The sequence below is a fragment of the Pinus tabuliformis genome, chromosome 6 (genome assembly GCF_031772625.1).
Source record: "Pinus tabuliformis cultivar Carrire ecotype Pingquan chromosome 6, CPIR1, whole genome shotgun sequence".
NCBI classification, from domain to species: Eukaryota; Viridiplantae; Streptophyta; class Pinopsida; order Pinales; family Pinaceae; genus Pinus; species Pinus tabuliformis.
Genome location: NC_142292.1, coordinates 553,432,412 through 553,447,010, shown reverse-complemented (window position 1 = coordinate 553,447,010; position 14,599 = coordinate 553,432,412).

Here is a 14,599-nt window from a genome sequence, read left to right as displayed (position 1 = left end):
GACAGTGATAGAAGATCAGACACAGTGTGTGCGTGACGAGTTCAGGCAGAATCTGGGTCAGACTGATCATCATGCTGATGATGGAGCTGACAATGTGGATGAAGATAGAGTGTCTGAAGAACCAAGCTCCATCGAAGGCATTCACTTGCTAAATAAAAGGGTGATAATGGATAGGAAAGATTCTGGTGCAGAGTCTTGGGATGGAAGTGTATTCAGTGAAATTGATGGAGAGTTTGCAGTTGATCGCCTGAAACGTGCACTTGAGACAGAGAGGAAGTCCATGAATACTTTATACTTAGAGTTAGAAGAAGAAAGAAGTGCTTCTGCAATTGCAGCAAATCAATCTATGGCTATGAGGAAAAAGCAGCAGTGCAGATCGATGCCGTCACTATACCCATTGACACCACCAAGCTCAATCCCAATAACATGGAGTTTGATAATTTATATCTCGATATGAATGGTATTATTCATCCTTGTTTTCAACGCAAGAAGATCGGCCTTCGCCCTCAACTTATGATGAGGTCTTTCAATGCATGTTTGACTATATAGATCGTCGACGAGCTTATTGTTGAAGATTCATGGAGAAGATCGCGCCAGTTCAGGAGAAGATCGCCCCAGTTTAGGATTCAGTTCATAAAATTTGGGATAGATCGCCCCAATTTCTCATGCAATCTCTTAGCCTTCAACTTACTTCCATTTGTCATTCTTTTGGTTGCCATTGACATACTTCATAGACAGGTGCTAACGGGACCGTGAGGGATAGGTTGATCCGAATAGTGTTTACTATCCCTTCGGTATCGCTCCAGGGAGAAAAGTCCAACTCCGTCATTGAAGGATCGGGGAGATCGACCGGCGCAAGTTAGGGCTGCTGACCGGCGCAAGTTAGGGCTGCTTGTATCGTTCGAGGATGTCTTTAATGGCGTTGATACTGATCCAGATACGAAGACAATAGGTTCTGTCCAATGGTATGACAGTGAGGACCATGATATGTGGTTGACGAGGGGGTAAACTGTACTAACAATTGACCAAGCCACGTGGGCAGATTCAGACGAAATACAGGAAAACCATAACCATAATTCAACTGTTGCGGGGATTGCCCTTTCTGACTCGTTGCCTGTTCCTGTACCACATAAGAATGATTCCTGCTCTATTCGCCATTGTTCTGCTAAGAGATTTTACCGCAGTGCTTGTATCTGGGTGACATGGAGAATGCAAAAGCTGAGTCACATCTGGAAGAGCTTAAAAACAATCTATTGTACGCATGTTCTTCGACTACCAGCAGATTCAATATACCGGACCTCCGCGTGGGAACGCTGGATTCTCTACTGGCTCTCAGTGACGATCTGAGCAAGGCAAATTCCTTTGTGGAAGCAGTGACCCACAAGATTCATCGGCAGTTTTGATCGGATGTCATTAGATCGGCTCTTTAGATAATCAAAGGTACAGGCTTCATCGCATTTTTGCTGTCGCTGATTGCTGTAATATATACAAATATATATATTTTTCTGGTTCATGATTTATTATTATAAGACCTGATCGGTGTTGTTTGCATTAGGGTTTAAGGCCATACACAATCTGAGAATTCTGCATAATTGGTTTTTTCGGGGAAGATTGTATACAATTGAGAGCTTGTGTGTGTTTGTGTTATATTGTCTCATGTTTTCTTGTGCACTTTCAGTTTTTGTTGGTCTGCTCGTGTCAAATTTAAATAATAATAATTTGAGAGGGAGTCGTAATATGGCAACTGTCTCCACTACCTATCGTTCCCTGCATTGAATGCAATGGCAATTCTGATACCAATGATAGCGATAAGGGCTTTGTTGTCATGAATAGCTGGAAAATGGGTTGCTCCTCAATGAATGATTCCTTCGGCAACAGTAATGATGTTGTTGATGGATGTATATCTGTCCCTGCCACCCACACTCATGATCATGCCTCCTCTTGTTATGGGTTCTGCAATAGTTGCAAAGATCAGCAGGAAAAGCAATCCTAATTCATGTAATTTCTCTGGGCCAGAGGAAATTCATAGAGAACAAGGTTATGGATATGAGGAGTTTTCTCCTAGCAGAGAACAGTTGCAAGAAGAAGAGGACCTCGAGGGTCTCCCAGAAGCAGATTGGAATGATATTACTAAATCCCAGCTTGAGGACTTACTGTTGAGTAATCTGGATACAATATACAAGAGCGCAATAAAGAAGATAGTAACATGTGGGTATACAGAGGATGTGGCTCTGAAAGCAGTTTTGAAATATGGTCGGTGCTATGGCAACAAAGATATCCTCTCTAATATCGTAGATAATGCTATGGCATATTTCAGCAATTCACATGATGCATCTTCAAAGGATCATTCCTTTGAAGATTTGCAGCAATTAGAGAAGTATGCATTAGCAGAAATGCTTTGTGTATTGAGAGAGGTGCGCCCCTTTTTCAGCAATGGTGATGCAATGTGGTGCCTGCTAATTTGTGATATGAATGTAGCTCATGCATGTGCAATGGACGAGGATGCACTGAGTAATTTTAATAAGGATTCCATGCCTGCAAACTCTCTGGATGCATCACCTGTCGAGTCTAATCCCGAGACAAGATCATCGTTCACTCCTCAAGCTGTTTCCACCAGCATGCCTGTTTTCCAAAGTGATGACACTCCATCACATCCTGTTCAGAACCCTCATGCATCAAATTCTTCAATATCATTTGTTAATGAGGTGCCTACATTTCCAGTGGAAGGATTTTCCATGTCAGGCAACATGGTTCAAAAAGCTTTGTTTTAAAAAAAAAAAAAAATTAACTTTTTAATGATAGTTTTTTTTTCATTATTAGATTTTATAAATTTTTTGTCGATAGAAAAAAAACATTTCAACTTAAATAATAAATTAAAAAAAAAATTTATGTTTTTTAATTTGTTGTTTTAAAAAATAAAAAAAAAATCAAAACAACACAAAATAGTTTTTTTTTTGTTTTTATTAAAAAAAAAAAAAAAAAAAAACCTAACTTCTTTTAGAAATTTTCTTCTTTAGGATTTGATAAATAAAATTGTGTTGATTTTTAAATATTTCAACTTAAATAAATAAAATCAACATACAAAAAAATTATATTTTCATTAAAAAAAAAAAAAAAAAGCTAAAAAAAAAAACTCACAAAATTCACACAGCTTTGAAATAAAAAAATGGAATACTTGGAAACAAATTACAAAAATCGGTTTATCAACCAATGGTGGATTCTTGTTTCGATAGCTTTAAGTTGCCATTCACATCTTTCTGTTCTATGCTTTATGACGCACTAATATGCAGGACAAAATTGCCAAGCACATGAGTTATTGAACACAAACAGGGAGTATTATTTTTCACGGTTGAATTTAAGAATGGATTGAAATTGATATCATGAATTGAGTTCCTTTAAACGCTTTGATTTTTCCTAAATCTGTTTTATTTGGTATGAAATTTTTGCCTAAGAATCAAGAAGAAAATGCGCAATTCTTCTTGAACAAACTTATGTTGTCTTTCTGCCAAGTTTTTTTTACAGGTTACAGGATGACAAAGTGATCATTAAGGAGATTACATTGTGACGACAATTAGTCTTCCAAAGACTAAATTCATGAAAAATTCTGAAGACCAATCCATCTCCACAACCACTACCTTCCACCTCCCTGAAAATGTTTGAATTCCACCAATCGTACATCCATAAGGCGTGACACTTCCATATCCATTTTTCACAGCAAGAGTTCTTATTCATCCACCATGCATTTCCTTACATTCATTTCTTACAAGCTTATTGCCATTGCCATTGTCTTCACCATTCCCCTTCATTTCCACCAATAAAACTCTGCTTGAGTCAAAGTCCTAGAGTCTATGCATCATTGAAAAAACACCTAGAGGCTTGCATGCCTTAATGGCAAGTACTCTTGCCAATGAACAATGGGAGTACATTAATATCCCTTGTTCGTTGGATCTTGTAGGTGACTCGACTACGACAAATTTATTCGTACCTACAAAGATGTGTTAGGCATCCTGACTCCCATTGGAATCAATGGTGGGAGCTCTTGTGTTGGCTAGGGGCATTCATTAACGGCCACTAAGTCAACAAAATCTTGCTATGTTCGACATCAACACATTTAATCATATAGTAAGATTTGTGCCATCGGGCATTGAAGACTTGAAGACCCATATTTTGCAGCAGATGAAGCCAATTTCCATTCATTGTATTTCCATTCATTGTATACATTATATTTCACTTGAGGACAAGTCAATAAATAAAGCTGGGAGGAAAATGTAACTTATATATTTTGTATACCTTCCAAGCCTTATAGATTTTCAGCCATATTCAGCAGACTCATCAGATTCATCATCCAGTAGTAGAGATCCAACAGTCGATACGACAATACAGATCCATCTTTCATCCACAACTTGAAGAAGAAGCTTCAGATCAGAATTGTGGCAGCTGAACATGCATGATTCATCCACTTCCTTAGGTAAGTAAGGTATGATGTTTTCTAACCTTTAATCTTGAAATTCTTTTTAGATGCTAAAATGATGATATTTGGAAAATATTCCACTATTTCACTATTTCCTTTCTCATTTAAAATTGCCAAAAACCATCAGTTGGGGAGGGGGGAATTTCACACTTCATTCTTTTTCCTCATTCATATTACATCTTAACCCACATAGTCTTCTCACAATAAAAACTACTACAAAATGATGAGCATATGATTGATCTCAACAAAGTAAATAATGATTGTAAACACAAGAACCAATCATTAAAAAGAGATCTCAACAAAGTAAATAATGATTGTAAACACAAGAACCAATCATTAAAAAGAGATCAAAGTAAATAATGATTGTAACACAAGAACCAATCATTAAGAAGAGATCAAAGTAAATAATGATTGTAACACAAGAACCAATCATTAAAATATGTCAATGCTTTGCAAACAAATAAAAGTTATCCAAAGATGTGCAAAGTTAAAAGGAAGCTCATTTAAGAATCAAATCAAATAAGTCATTGTAGTAGCTTGCATGAGGACATGCAAGAACTTCAGTTGGGGAGTATGTTGGGCTCCAAAAATGGCACTCATTACCATACATTTTTCACCTATGCTTCCATTATTTCGCTCACTATTCATCACCTTGTCACTCCATTTTCCCTACTATTCACCATTAATGGGTCTCATTTATATTTTCCAAATATTATTTATTTTTAAGCATTTTTGAGAGAAATTCTTGATTAAATATTAGAAAATAATATGTTTTACTTTATATATGGAAAGTGGGTTGTTTTGGTGACATGTGTAGGTTCCAAGGAAGCTTCCAAGGCATCTTTATGTGGCCATGAATGATCAAATTCGAATTTGAAAAGATAAGCTTCATGGAGAAGATCATTGACTTCATGGAGGAGATCATGGAGGATAGGGTTATGTGTCATCATTGGTTGAGAAATATGTGGGTCAAAGGAGAGAATAGTGGGTCTACATTTATGAGGTTGTTATCTTAGTTTTTGTATAAATAGGAGCACCTCCTCCATTCCAAAAGGGAGGACTCTTAGAGCATTGTATCCAATTGATGATGGAATAGAATAAAGCTTCATTTTTCATACATTTCCATTATGTAGTTTTATTTCCATTATGTAGTTTTTAGATATAAGTTTGCTTAATGTAGTATATGGAATAATTTGTCTTGTTCTTAGGAGAATTGAGCTCACTCTAAAAGGATGAGAGAAACATGTTATTTCATATTAGATCTTATTTCATTTACTTGTTTAAGGATTTGTTTGTGATTGGTGGATGAGTTTTAAATTAGAATCTAATCAACATATGAGAGGACAACTAAGGCTCTAAGTTAGGCTCTCTCTCTCTCTATTTGATTTGCATGATAATTGGAATTCATTCTTTTGCTTTTATGTTTCAAGTATCATATGAGGAGATACCAAGAGTCTAAGTTAGGCTCTCTCTCCAATGATTTATATGGTAATTGAAATTCATTCTTTTGTGTTTCAAGTTATTTCATTTAGTTTACGCTTATGGATGAATTTTAGTTTAGTCTGGATTAGTACAAGAGAGGACAATCAAGAGACTAAGTTAGTCTTTCTCTCTTTGAATCTAAACAACAATTAAAGTTCATCCTCTCGTTTGCATTTTAAGTTTCTAGTTTTATGATTTCTCTATGATACTGTAGGGAAGGACAACCAGGATCTCCTTAGTTAGGAGCCTCTTCCCTTGCATATTATATTGAATCGTAGGTAATTTAATTAGACATAGAATTAGTCGCCTACTCCTGCACATATAGTGCTGGCATCATCAAAAGCTTACGAGTTTCCCTGGTCGATATTTAATGCAGCAATTTAAGCACAATAAATTGCTCAACATGAACCTACGTGTAGGAGCAGAGAAATGTGTGAGGAGGAGGAGCGTGCATTGGATTAGTCATATCATTTGCTTGTGGACCATAGGTTGGTGTAGGTCAATCTAATCTATTGGTGCATCATGGTATTGTTGTGTGAAGAGCATTGCAGAGTCAAGGTGGTGTCTTGGTGACGCAACCAGGACACAATGAAAGAGTGGTCGTGAAATAAGCGTGATGGATCCATTATTATGAGCAAGACAATGGTATGGTTAACATATTTCTCTTTGAATACTTTTTAAACAAAGGTTTATAATATTGTTAAGAGGAAAAGAATTTTGGGTGCCCATCTGAAAGGATTTTGCATTTTTCTTAAGGGAGGGTTTCCATATCCTTTAAAAAAAGGGATTTGTGTTTTGTGCACCCATTTGAAGGGGTTGTATCTTAATAAGAGCACTATTTTTTTGAGATCTGGAGATACATCCTTTTTTTGCTAATGGTCGAATTTTTTTTGAGTTAGATCTATCAAGATGAATAATAATATGATAGAGGCATACCTGAATGAGAGAAATAAGCTTAATGGATCCAATTATTCTAATTGGAAATTCAAGTTGCAGACCCCACTTGAGGGGAAAAACACATGGGCAATTGCAAGTAGTGTTGAATTGAAGCCAGCCATAGGTACAAGTGGAACAATAACAAAAATCGAGGACTGGGAAAGGAGGGAGGCTAAAGCGAAAGTGTTGTTAAAATTTTGAGTCAAATATTGTATTATCCCTCACATCCAAGAATGTAAATTAGCAACTGACATCTGGACAACTCTAAAGGACCTATAAGAGATCAAAAACACAAATCTCTTGTTGTTTCTAAAGCGCAAGATTCTCTCCATTAAAATGCAGGAGAATGAATCAGTGGTTGCATTCATCTCTCGAATCAAGAAGCTTAGAGAGAAGCATGGCGACATAGGGGAGACAATGCCAAACACTAATCTCATCAAAATTACCATGAATGGTATGACTAATGACAATCCGATGTTTATCACAGACTTGAATGTGAGAGAGAAAGCCAAAAATTTGAAGAATTGATAGGGATCCCAATGCAAGATGAAGAAAGGTGAATGACTTTGAAACCCAAAAGTTCAGATCTTGTTTTAATGGTGAAGAAGAATCCCTTCATAGGGAGGTCAAGTGTAGGATAGAAAGGTGGAGATACATTACAAAGGAAGCCACCTCAATTTATGTCTTCAAACAGAAGTGACTCAAGACCCAAATATTTTTATTGTGGTAGAGTTGGTCACATTGATAGAAATTCCCATAAGAAGAAGCTTGATGAAGGTTGACATAGACATAAGAATGATGCAAGGCACTTTGCTTATGAAGATCATAATCAGAACCTCACATTATTTGTATCCAATGTTTCTTTCTCTGCTGAGGATGATGAAGCAGAAACTTGGTTTGTGGACTCAGGATCTTCTACTCACATGACAAATAACAAACATTGGTTTTAAAATTTCAAAGAAACCAACAGTGGTGCTAATAACTACCTTGGTGATGATAAAGGGTACCAAATAAAAGGGTATGGTAATGTTCCTATGGTATTTCATGATGGAAATATTAGCCATATTCAAAATGTAATGTATGTACCCAGAATAAAAAAGAATCTAATCTTTGTTTCTATGATAACATATGAGAGTCTTAAGGTAGAGTATTTTAAGTTTTAATGTGTTATTAAATATCTGTTGGATCGTATGAAGCCAACTGCATTAGGTATTCGAGTAGGAGGACTATGTAAGTTGAATGTAAGAAGCACACCACACCAAGCCTTGACTTCATCAGTTATGACTGTAGAAGACTTATGGCATCAAATATTAGGTCATATCAATTTTAGTGACCTAGTGCTACTTTATAAATGAGGTATGGCCAATGGTCTTCCCATTTTAAAGAAATTTCATGTTAATTATGAAGCAAGTTCTCTAGGGAAGATGCATAGAGATGATTTTCTTGTAAACTTATATAGAAATAAGACATATATACTAGAGCTTGTGCACATGAGGTCATTAGTATGTGCCTATTATTTCTTATTATTTGTTGATTATTGCATGATATTTACTTGGGTATATTTTCTCAGAAAGAAGAGTCATACTTTTGAATATTTTAAAGAGTTGAGAAGCATGACTGAAAAACAGACAGGGATATTCATCAAAATTCTCCAGAAAGATCAAGGGGGAGAATACAAGAAGGGTGGTATAATAAAATATTGCAAGGGATATGGGATAGTTCAAAAGTTAATAGTACCCCACACTCCTCAACAAAACGGGGTTGTAGAGAGGAAGAACAAAACCCTTGTGGAGTGTGCATGAAGCATGTTAAAAGGTAAGAACCTGTCTAATGGCTTATGGGTAGAAGCAATAAATATTGCAGTATATTTGAAGAATTGGAGTCCAACAACAAGCCTTTATTTAAAAACTCCATTCGAAGCTTTACTAGGTTATAAGCCCACAATTAATTATTTAAGAGTTTTTGGCTCGAAATCTTTCGCTTGTGTTCCAAAAGAGCATATGAAGAAACTGAATTCAAAGGCCATTAAATGCATTTTTGTTGGGTACTGTAGAGAGTTTAATGCTTATAAATTGGTTAATCCCTCTACTCTTAAAGGGTTTGCAAGTAGAGATGTAGTATTCCATGAGTAGGTAGATGATGGAAACCATGATAGAGGCAATGGAGAATGGCACATGCCTTTTCTGGTGGAAGATGGAAGTGATGAAACAAGGGGCAACCATGAGAGGAAGGAACAACAACAAAAAAAGGAAGAAGTGGATGGTACATATGCAGTTAGCAGGTCAAGTCCACCAAGGGATGATCAAAACATATTTGAAGCTAGTCCACCACTATGGATATTAGGTAGGAAAATTTAGTTTCAAGCAAGATATAGGGATCATGCTCTTATAACAAGTATGTTAAAAGTTGTTGAACCCTGTAATTATAAATAAGCAAGTCAATATAGTGAATGGAGGGAACCCAAGGAAGAGGAATATGAGTCATTACTTGAAAACAAAACCTGGGATCTAGTTGAACTACTTGAAGGCAAACAACCCATAGAATGTGAATGGTTATACAAGCCTAAATTGAAAGAAGATGGGATCATAGACAAATAAAGAACTAGGTTGGTTACAAAGGCATACATGCAAAAAGAAGGTGTAGACTATGAGGAAACCTTCGCCCCTGTAGCCAGATTAAACATAACTAGAATGTTAATTTCTTTAGCTACCAAACATCATTGGATGATACATCAACTAGATGTGAAATCTACATTCTTAAATGGGGAATTAAAATAAGAGGTTTATTTAATGAAACCTGAAGGATTTGTTAAAGAGAGGGAGGAACATTTAGTCTGTAGATTGAGGAAAACATTGTATGGATTAAAACAGGCACCGAGGTCATGGTATGATAAAATTGATTCATTTCTACAACATAGTTCTAAAAGAAGCAAGAATGACCCAAATATGTATGTCGTGTTTAATGAAGAGGGGTGAATTGTTTTGATTTATTTATATGTAGATGATCTCATCACTACAAGAAATGTTGATGAACTCATTAAAGAAATCAAAGAGTGGATGTCACAGGTTTTTGAGATGAAATACCTTGGAGATTTACACTATTGTTTGGGTCTTGATGCCTGGAGGGATTATGGCGAGACTTTTTTGTCTCAAGGAAAGTATGTGAGGAGATTATTGAAAAGGTTGAGAATGGATCAGTGCAAAGCTACCTCAATGATTTTATAGAAGAATACCAAACTTAAGAATAATGATGGTTTTAAGGAGGTCGATGCAACCCTGTATGGAAAACTAGTTGGGAGTCTAATTTACTTGACTACAACTAGGTTGGATTTGGCTTTTGCAGTCAGTGTATTGAGCTAATTCATCTCAAACCCTTTTGAGAGTCATTGGGTTACAGTGAAAGGTGTCTTAAGGTATCTTCAAGGAACCTTAAACTTTGGTATTAAATATATTGATTTGTTTGATGTTAGACTGACAGGGTTATAGATTTAAATTAGGTCAGAAATCTGGGTGACAGATGATCCATAATAGGTTATGGATTCAACATTGGTTCTGGGGTCATTGCATGGAGAAGCAACAAGTAGAACATTGTATCCTTGTCTTCAACAGAAGCATAGTATCAAGCAATGTATGCAACAACATGTGAGGTAGTTTGGTTGAGGAGACTTATCCAAGATGCTGGAGAAGAACAAAACGATGAAACACTTATCATATTTGACAATAGAGCTCAATCAAACATGAAAATAATCCATTGTTTCATAAAAACACAAAGCATATTGATACGCAGTTTCTCTTTGTTAGGGAGAAGGTTCAATAATAAGAAATCCATATTGAATATTGTTATACTTGTGATAATGCTGCAAACATTTTTACTAAGCCCCTTGGAAAAATTAAATTTGAGTTATTTAGGGAGATGTTAGGAGTATTAGTTAACCCTTTCTCCATCAAGGGGGAGTGTTGAAATTAATGGAGAAATGTGTTACTGAAGAAAGTATGTTCGTCAATTGTGTGCGAGCCTTTGTTTAGGAATTAGTTAGTACGTACTAGGTGGTTGTTCTAACTCTCTTACTCGCATGTAAACTATTTATTCTTGGTGATTAATGTTGAATTAGTAAAGCATTCTTCGAGGAACAGTCTCCAAGTAAATCCCATCACCTATGAGCTACTCAGTTTGATAAATATATTTACTATTTACGAGAGATTTTTCGGCGAATATCACATGAAATATCATTTGTCACGTGTTTTGAACCAGCCAGTGTGGTTCATCGTCAGGACAAGTTGAAGAAAACAATCTAGCTATGCAAGTTAAATAGTTTGAGTAGAGCCTCCAATGGCTAACTTGACCAATGACTAAATTTGACTTTTGGACCAGGGTCATAATTTTTTTAATAAATTAAATGGAAGTTAGTTATATTAGGTGACCATACATATATAAAATATATATATAAATATATAAAATAATTTTAATTGGTTGTTAAGTTAATAGTTAGTTAAAAGGTATTATTTAATAATTACATAAAAAACTATAAGTTATTTAATAATTTAAATTAAGTGGCCTTTTCTTATATATATATATAAAGTAATTTTAATAGGTTGTTAAGTTAATAGTTAGTTAAAAGGTATGAATTTAATAAATACATAAAAAATGTGAATATTAGAATGAGAAAATAATATTAAGTTAAATTGAATATCTAATTGTTAAATTAACCTAAAAAAAAATTTAAATGAATTGTATATATAAATATACCTACAGGATTAAACTACCTTAAAAAAAAAAATAAAAAAAATTAATTAATATCGTAGTTAGCTATAAAAGGTACTAATAGAATAAAAATATTAAAATAAGCCAAGGGGCGGAAAGAATAAAAATATTTTAATTAATCAGAAAAATAATTGTATATGTTAAATTGACTTAATATTATAATTAAAAAGAAAAAAAATAAAGGAGCCAAAAAACGAGGGGGGAGGGGGGGAGAGTGACTAGGAAGAGAATGTTGGGACCCAACACCTACTAACTTTCCAGCCATCCTCTCTAGTGAGATTGCTCGGCCACTTTTCAATCTCAAGAGCTTCCCTAAATTTCCGATGATGGAACTGCGAAACTCTAGCAATAACACTAGCTTCCTCAATACAAACATGATGATTGGTTTTTTCCGCATGTTCAGCTAAAGTGGAAGACCTTGCTCTCCTATTCTTAAGGTCAGCTGCGTGCTCACTCATCCTTTGATTAACGGAGCGACCAGTCTCACCAATATAGGGGGTCCCACAGTAACAAGCGATAATATATACTCCTTTCATATATTTAGGGTCGATAGGATCCTTCGTTGATCTGAGGGGCATACGAATGGTGTTAAGGGGCCTAAAGGTTACGGGGACACTATGCATCTTGAGAATCCTAGCAATCTTATCAGTGGTCCCCTGAACAAATGGAAGATGGACACTTGGAATCCGTTCCTTCGGTTCCCTTTTAGCAAGAGAATTCTTGGCAGCTTTAAGGAAAGCCTTCTGACCCATGTATCTACTATAACCATTCTCAACAAAGACATCAAATACAATTTAAAGTTAATATATATGAAAACCTTCCATGTAAAATAAATCTGTATAGAAATCTTTGTCTTCGTGACAATAAATCGTTCATGAACATAGAGTACTAAATAGTTATTTAATAGGAAGTTAGGTAAACCATTATTATTTTTTGTTTCTTATTTTTATTTTTCAATATTTTATATAAATTTTTCCAAAGTGATAACTTTAATGATAAAATGTTCATTTCAAAAAGAATGAATCAAATCAAAGCTCCCTATTTTTATATGAAAATAAACTTCTTTGAAAATATTTAGTTTATCCACTTTTTAAATCACACTACAATTTTGATAATCAATATGAAAAGTGGTCACTACACTCATCGTCCTTATATCGTTTTTGGAAAAATACTTAAAGAATGAATAATGGAAACATCATAAATTTTTTATTCCTAGTAAGTGAAATTATGCTTCCTCTGATTTCAATATTTGATAGCATTCTTTTTATGGTGTTAAAGAATATGATCATTACTTATCATACACATTTTCAATTAGAGTCATCAATTTAATATAAAAAAAATTGTTTAGATTTAGCTGATTTTATTTTTAGGTATTGTGGGACTAATCGCTATCTTCTCCATCATGGTTGTATTTTCTTTTTTTTTGCTGAGGCAAGTTTCGATCCTTCTTTTGCTTTAACTAATCAAATAGTTTACAATATGAACAGAAAACTCCTCTCCACCGAGGAGACGAGAAAACATAGAGACATCCCAAATGGCTAACCATAAAGATGAATAGAGAAAAACAAAAAAAAACCTAGCGGAAGATCCCATCACTCTGGGCCATAGAATCCACCATCACATTGACAGGTGAGGTTGACAGACGCTGACAAGACATTCATATTTTGGTCGGACCAAACCTCCAAGTTACAGCGAAAAGCAAGACCCTTGATTAACCTCAGCTGCATCCTACGGTGGACATTATATCGCACTGAACAACAAGACCACGCAATAGTGAGTGGGGAAGGGCGGTTTCCCAAACCCCCTCCCTGCCACGTGTAGGCATCTGAATAAGATCACTCTAAAAAAGAAAAACCGCTTCCCGAGAGAAGGTGGTGCGATTAGGAGAAAACCACTAGTGAAGCGGTCTATCCCTCCAAACCCCAAAAGTCCCATCAATCTGGGCCGTACAACCCACAATCACACCGACGGACAAGGTTGACAGACGAGGTTAACCACGCGCCGACAAGACATTCGTATTTTGGCGGGACCAAAACTCCAAGCTGCAGGGAAAAGCAAGACCGTTGATTAACCTTAGCTGCATCCTACGGTGGAGATTATATCGCACTGAACAACAAGACCACGTGATAGTGAGTGGGGAAGGGCGGTTTCCCAAACACCCTCCCTACCACGTGTAGGCATCTGAATATGATCGCTCCAAAAAAGCAAAAACCGCTTCCCGAGAGAAGGTAATGCGATCAGGAGAAAACCACTAGTGAAGCGGTTTATCCCTCAAAACCCCAAAAAAACAGATAATCCCTGTCGCCGGGAGAACTGAGATACCTTCCTCGCTCACTGAATCACCACTCCTGAACCTGGAATCTAGAAGGGAAAAGGAGCGCTCCTAGGAAAAACGAATAGTGGTTACCATTACACTTACCCTTAAGAGCATTGGAATCCATCTCACTGTCTTCAATTAATCATTTTCGACCCCACGAGCCAAATAATCATAAGTTTCGTTGTCCTCTCTGGCTTGAGCCTCACAGATGGCTTTTAGCCTGCTAGGAGGCATTTCCTGCCATTTCATGTTTACTCTACACTCTGTATTAATTACTCCTTGGTTGGCTAGTAGATCTGCAAGTTCATTGGCCTTCCTTCGAACATGATTGAAGCTAACCGTTCAAAGGCATTGGAGATGTTTATGGATTCTCTGGTAAACTTGTATGAGTCTCCACTATTTTGAGACCCTTTCAGGCACTGTTCCATAGCTGATTTTCTTGACTGCATTTATAGAAACCTCGGAGTCTGCTTTTATGAGAACATTGTAGCTGTGATTGAGTTTAAGCACCTCCAGACATTGTTCCAATGCCATTAATTCAACCATGTTGTTGGTGGCTTTGCCTAAATGGCAGGGGGAAGTGAAAATTATTTTTCCTTCTTCATCTCTTAACACACCTCCATAACCATCAA